Here is a 7,203-nt window from a genome sequence, read left to right on the forward strand (position 1 = left end):
GTTATACAAAAGAGGGTTTGCCTCGCCCATGTTGTTGTGTGTCGGCGAAGAGGAGGCGAGGCAGATTATGGAAGAAGTACATGAGGGATCCTGTGGAAGTCACATTGGATCAAGATCATTAGCAGGAAAAATCCTAAGGGCTGGTTTCTACTGGCCAAATCTACATGACGACACCGCCAGGTATGTTAGGAACTGTGACAAATGCCAATGTCACGCTGATTTACATCACGCCCCAGGAGAACCTTTGAAATCGGTCTTATCTCCTTGGCCATTTTTCATGTGGGGCGTTGATATCGTTGGTCCATTTCCCATTAGTTATAAGCAAGCAAGGTGGATTATTGTTGTTGTGGACTACTTCACTAAATGGATAGAGGCGGAACCAGTGTCCAGCATTTCGACAGAACAAGTCAAGAGGTTCTAATGGAAAAGGATCATCTGCAGGTTTGGATTGTCAAAATACATAGTATCAGACAATGGCACTCAGTTTGCCAGTGAGAAGGTCATTGAGTTCTATCGAGGAAAGGGAATCCAAAACACTTTTATATCAGTTGAACATCCTCAAGCTAATAGACAAGCAGAATCCGCCAACAAAGCTATTACATCACTAAGTCATATATGTCTTACAAAATAAGCTAAACACAATCATTGTAATACTCAAACTCATTATTTAGATAAAATTCTACCTTTAGAAAATCTTTTTAACATACGCAACGGAAAAGTAAAGTTTGATATTATAAAAATCATGGTTCGAGTATTACATTCTTCATTAAAATAATACTAATATAATTAATTAGTAAAACTGTTTGTTTATACAAATTTATGAATCAAATAATGTGTTCATTAATTATACAAATCAACCTAGACAAGTAGACTTTATATACATATAAAACCCACTTTTTCCCGTGTCACAATCAGAGCGGAGCTTCACCGACGACTCAACATCGATAAACACATAACCTGTGAATCTGAACACTCAAAGGTACAACACGTAACACAAAACAGAGAGTTAGAAAACATAATCAATAAAATACAAGTGCAAGAACATACTTAGTTCAATTATAAGATTATGAGGCATGAGCATATAGAAGTATCATTTAGAGTTAATAAAACATCTAATACTTCAATCACATAATGTGCACATAATCCTAATGCATCTAATGCCACAACTCATGTTATGTCACCCTAGACATATCTAATGCATGTGGTATCATCTTCTTTATTAGAGTATCTCACCTCTAATACTCTTCTTTATTGGATAAAATAATCTGATATACGTCTTTATTGGAATATCCAATATACATCAACAATTCATGAATGCATGTATGTTTTCATGAATTCACTCATAAACAAATAGCATTACGCTCGTCCTTTATTAATGTGGAACACTATCCATCATTACTTCTTTATTAAGATAACACAATACCTTAATATACGTCTTTATCGAATAACATAATTCAATATCCTTCTTTACTAGAATAATATAATCCTAATATCCTACTTCATAAATCATCAAACATCTTTGACATTTAAACAAACATCATCAAAAGTCATCAACTATATTCATCATTCGTAATCAACAATCATCAACATCATAATTATTACTATTAATAATTATCTTCTCATTACAATATTCATTGCGCATTCCAACAGGATACACACATAATTCAATCGCATACATCATCGCATAAGCATAAGATTAAATCATGTTATCAACACACATTCATTATCACATATAATGCATTTACTTCACATTTCAACACAAAGCTAATAATGTAATTCTGGTACACAGTAGACAAGTGTTGTCCACGATGTGCAGACACTTGTCGCAACACTTGTCTTAGCAGTAAGAACAATAAAACAGAGCATTAAAAACATATACTGAAAAGCATAAACGACACACATAATTGTTAACCCAGTTCAGCCTAACAGCCTAATCTGGGGGATACCAATCCAGGAGGAAATTCACTATCAGCAGTATTAATTCGGAGCTAAACTCCCCCGTTTACAACTCCTCACTTAATCTCTACCCAATGACACTTCTACCTAGGAACTCCTAGATATGAGACCCCGTCTCACTCCCCTCAACCTTACAACCAGTAAGGATTTCAATAACAACATAATGGAGACACTCTCCTTGACAAAGATGAAGACACACTTCAATAACATCACCACCTAGCCATCGACTAAGTTCACAATTTGGAGTTGCTTAAAAGCTTCCTCCAATTACAATACTCAACTCATTACCTATAGGTTTCTAAGTGAGGACATAGTGACCATCTCACAACCCGAGTGGTTCACTTTACACCAACTCTCCTAGAGAGTGGCTTAAAGACACGAAACCCTTAAAAGACTACATCTTTGATATTCTATTTTAGCTTCAAGTTTCGGTTGATAAAATAGGGTTAGCAGCACCCTTTAAATAGCATAGCCTCGTGGGCTTTTCATAATGCTTCAGCTCCAAGAAATCTTCTAGATGCAAAATATATATTTTTATCAAATCTTTCTTTGCATCAAATATTCCTTCCATAAATATATTTGTTGTAAATATATTTTAAAATTAAATCTTCTAATCTTCTGGAAACACAAAGATTTATTTGAAATAAATCTTTTATATTTTCTGCAGCAATCTTCACAAGATATATTTTTGAAACAAATATTATATTTTCTAAAAATATAATTCCTTTAGAAAATAGAACTAGGGTTCAGCTGCCTTCTGAAACACATTGATCACGTGCGCCTTGTTGTATAAGAAACCACGAAATAATTCTTCAATCAAATCTTCGAAAGATTGAGTAGAAAATAAAAACGCTAGCTGGCGCGAACAATCAGACATACAAGTGTTGTTACATCTGTCGCAACACTTGGCGTGAGCACATATGTCTCAACACTTGGCTAAAAGATGTTTTTGCAAAATGTAGCCAACATACAAAAACCCAACAAATAATATAAACAAATGATATTAAGCATGCTTTATATCATAAAACTAACTCCGGAATCGGAATCTACGCGAAAAACTGAGTAAGATAGGTCCCGTGTGCATAAACTGTCAAAAGTCAACAAAAGTCAAAGCATAATGGCTGCAGACTGGAATCTGCGCATGATGCACCAAAAGCTGCGCATGAGACGCAAAAGGCAGTGCCTGCAGAACAATTCTGCACATGAGGCGCCAATACTTGCGCATGATGCCCCAATGGCAGTCTCCATCTGCATAAAACACGATTTTAGGCGAAAATGGGTCAAATAAGCACTTATTTGACCCAAAGTCACTTATTTCGCTCACGAAAGGTTATACCAATCATGGGTTATATTCATAAACGTTCTAAAACACTTAAAATCAACTTATTAACGTCAATAATTACTTATTTTCATGGATTTAGACTCAAATTAACAAACTCATATACAACCATCAAACAACAAGTACACATTTTTCATGAATCAAAATACTCACACAACATCAAGTAACATATAGATTCACATATCATCATGTAAAGATTCAAGGAAACACATTCCCAAATTCCACATATAAATCCCCAAATCCAAAAGAAAACAAAATGAGTGTAGAGAGTTTGGGAATGGAGAAATCGACATCCTCCCCTCTAAAGGGTCACTCAAGATTATGGAATCTAACTCTCTTACCTTAGACCCGATGAAATCTTGAGTCATTCTTTTTGAATCCCAAGCTCTCTTCTTTCTCTCTCTACTTGAGCTATTTAAAACTCTTCTCATTCCTTGTGACTTAGGCCCAATGGGCCAAAAGCCCAATAACACGGCCCAGCACTCCCAATGCATCCTAACTCGCTCGTTAACTAATGTTTCTCGATAACTAACTATCACCACTAACTTAATTAAAAGCCAGCTCGACAATTAATTAAACACTTAAATAGCAAATAATAAATTCGGGTCGTTATAGTCATAGCTATTACATTACCAAGTCATACATAATTCAAATTTTTTTAAAGTTCAAAACATCAACTAAGTTACACCCTACTAGGTGTTACAAGTATCAAATGACTAGATTAATACTAAGCAGAAGGTCCTACGTTTGAATCTAATGGAATATGATCCATTATCCTTGCTAAAGCTCACCAAAAGCTATTCTTGCTCTATACCTGCGGATCTGGCCTCCAAAAAGTCCAGCACAAAACACATAGAAGGGTGAGATTATAATTATAAGCCACATTAAGTAAATAAACAAAGTATGATGCGCATTAATTAAATTCATATACCAATCATTTATTCAATCACCACAATATCATATGCACAATAATCAATTAACCAATATATATATATATATATATATATATATATATATATATATCCACCTCACATATTAATTCAGAGCAATTATGCAATGAATATTCATCATCGTCATCATTTCAAATTATTCACATACGAGTAATAATTTCACACCATCACCATACAATTACTTGTTCTAATCCAAGTCATCTTCTTCTAATTGGTTTCTAAGTTATTAAGAAAACTTTTATTTTATTTTCTCTCAAATCACCTAATGATTAGAAAAAAACTAAAATTAAAATTTGGAATAAAAAATAAATAAATAAAAGTTGAGGCAAAACTAGGTCTGATCGGCTCAGGTCGTGCCTAAACCTTGGCCTAGGCCTGTCCAGGCTTTCCTTGCCCAGGCCTGCTCACGCAGTAAGCTCGCCCTGCACCTATAGCACAGCCAACTACATTTTTCTGTAAAATTATGCAGAAAAATGGCTTCCACAAATTGAACTTCCACTTTCAATATTTCCAAAAACCCCAAGTTTAATCCCTTTAAACCCAAAACCTTTGTTATTCAACTCTTGTGATTTTAAAACATCAACCTAACTCCTATAACAAATATTCAACACCAATTTATACAAAATCTTCAGTTCATGAAGATTTCCAAAGAAACCCATTATCTCAAAATCAGACAATAACAATCATACTTCTCAAACATATAATGGATTTCATGAACATACACAACCACAAGTTTAACATCCAATCAAGCATATAAATTCACATACCAAATCATGAAAGATGCAAGATAATCACAACTCATGCTTGAAGTAAGTTACTTAAGAAAAATTCATGAAAATCACTACTTATGGGTTATAGACAAACTCATCTGAATGTCATAGAACACTTGGGAATAGAGTGAAAGCCTCACTCCATGTCTCTATGAAACCATTCAACCTATAAAAATAATTTCCCCTTACCTCAAACTCCCAAAGCTAAGCTCTAAGCTCCAATCTTTCCCTCTACTTTGACTTTCAAGTTTGTTCTACCTCTTTCTCCTCTTGGGTCTCTTCTTTCTTCACGTTCTCTCTATTTCCTCTCTATTCTCACTTTGCCCATTTCTAGTGAAACTTACCAAATGAATTTACAACCCGAATTCATGACTACTAACATCCTTATATAGTCTCACTAAATGGGTTAGGTTTCTCTCATTCTTAATGGACCTAGTAACTTTCCTTACTCATGAAAATGTTACTACACAATTACTTCATTTAAATCTCCAACTAAATACTCATACACCACTATCTTAATAATTATCCAAAAGTTACTACTAACTTCATTAAATAACATCACACGTCCAAAATTACTATAATACCCTTCATTCTAAAATCACCAAAATTCCCTTAGTCCTAAAATGACCAAAATATCCCTCTCGTCTAAAAATCCACTAATCCCAATCAAACACATCAAACAAGCAATTAAACAAATATAATAAATAAATAATCCTAGCGAAAATCAGGGTGTTACAACCTTCACTAAGCAACTGTTTCCCTCGCTAGGCGAGCATTCAAAGCTGCCAGCAAGAATACGAAGAACAGGTACTTCGCTAAGCGAGCTTTCAAGTCTCGCTAAGTGAGCAAACCAGTTGCAGCCATGCTCTGAGTCGGGTTTCCAAAAGAAAACCCCCCAAAACACGATTTTCAACATGTAAGTGCATAAAAATGGAAAATTTGAGCATATATGATCATACTAAACACATAAGTACAATCAAGATTACACATTTACACCAAAACATGTCAAATTCATGAGATTCACCCATTATATTCAAAAATCATAAACACATGAAATCTCTACAAACATCTAAAAATTCCTATCTTTATAACCCAAAGTTCGTACTTTCAATTAGTTAAGTATAACATAAACACCATTGAATCAAAAGGTTCCTTTTTCATCAAGAAAAATCCCAAAACCCAAAAGAAAAAGAGTGTAAGAAGAAAGGGATGGAGAGAATAAGATTTTCTCCTCTTCCTAGGAATCACTCTAAATAATCAACACTACTCTCATACCTCAAATTCTAATTTCTGTTGTCCTTCCTCTTCTAATCTTCTAACACTTTAGCTTTTCTTTCTCTTCTTCTCCCAAGTTCTTCCTTCTCTCTAGGTTTTGAAAAATGAATTCTCTCTCTCTAAATTTCCTTTTATATTAAGGGTTTACTAATTTCTCTACACACTCCCTTCATACACCTCTCACCCCCCAATCCTCTTGAGCCCAACATATTCTAGCCCAAATACATACCTTATATTTACTAATTACTTAATTATGACTTGGTCTAATTTATTAATCAACCCAAAATACACAAACCAACAATTAACGCATAATTTTAAGTCAAAAAAAAAAAAACAATTAACACATAATTTCTTAATTAAATCCAACTATCACAATTAAAATGAATACAAACAATTAACACATAATTTGTTAATTAAGCCCAAAATACCAATAATTAATCTAGGTCGTTAAAAACATGCGAAATTGATTTTTCATGAACCATACGTCGTTACAAATAGAGACTATTTTAGTACATGACGTAAATGTTAACGTAAAGGTTTTAAGTAATACAAAAGATTGAGTTGCCCTTTTCAAAATCATTCAAACTGAATTACAAACATGTTAGTTGATATTAATCAAAAGCAACCATCATTTATTTATATATATAGCTCCCTATTTTATGTACATACTAAAAGCAAAAAACTATGTTATTGATGTAAAATAATTAAAATAAAAGTTATATAAATGGGTTCACTACTACCTCTCGCTTAAATTGTTCATTTTCTCGTTGCATCTTGTGCATGTAATGTTGATGTTCTTCTTCTGGAAACGGGGGGCCTCCACAAGGTTCACACTTTATGACCTTCAGTGCCTCTTTCATTAGGAGGTTTTCACTACGAAGCCTTTCATTCTCCAAACGAAGATTATTGTTAT

The 7,203-nt window shown here is 33.8% G+C and overlaps 1 long non-coding RNA gene across 1 annotated transcript; it reads right to left on the bottom strand.

The window, feature by feature from the left end:
• Window positions 1-3,881: 3,881 nt before the first annotated feature.
• LOC123923411 lies at window positions 3,882-6,462 on the bottom strand. The gene is made up of 2 exons (XR_006814392.1): window positions 6,291-6,462; window positions 3,882-4,117 (listed from the first exon to the last, which is right to left on the bottom strand). It is a non-coding gene; the product is annotated as an uncharacterized LOC123923411 (long non-coding RNA).
• Between the last annotated feature and the right edge of the window lie 741 nt (window positions 6,463-7,203).

The sequence above is a fragment of the Trifolium pratense genome, linkage group LG4, assembly GCF_020283565.1.
Source record: "Trifolium pratense cultivar HEN17-A07 linkage group LG4, ARS_RC_1.1, whole genome shotgun sequence".
In the NCBI taxonomy this organism is placed as follows: domain Eukaryota; kingdom Viridiplantae; phylum Streptophyta; class Magnoliopsida; order Fabales; family Fabaceae; genus Trifolium; species Trifolium pratense.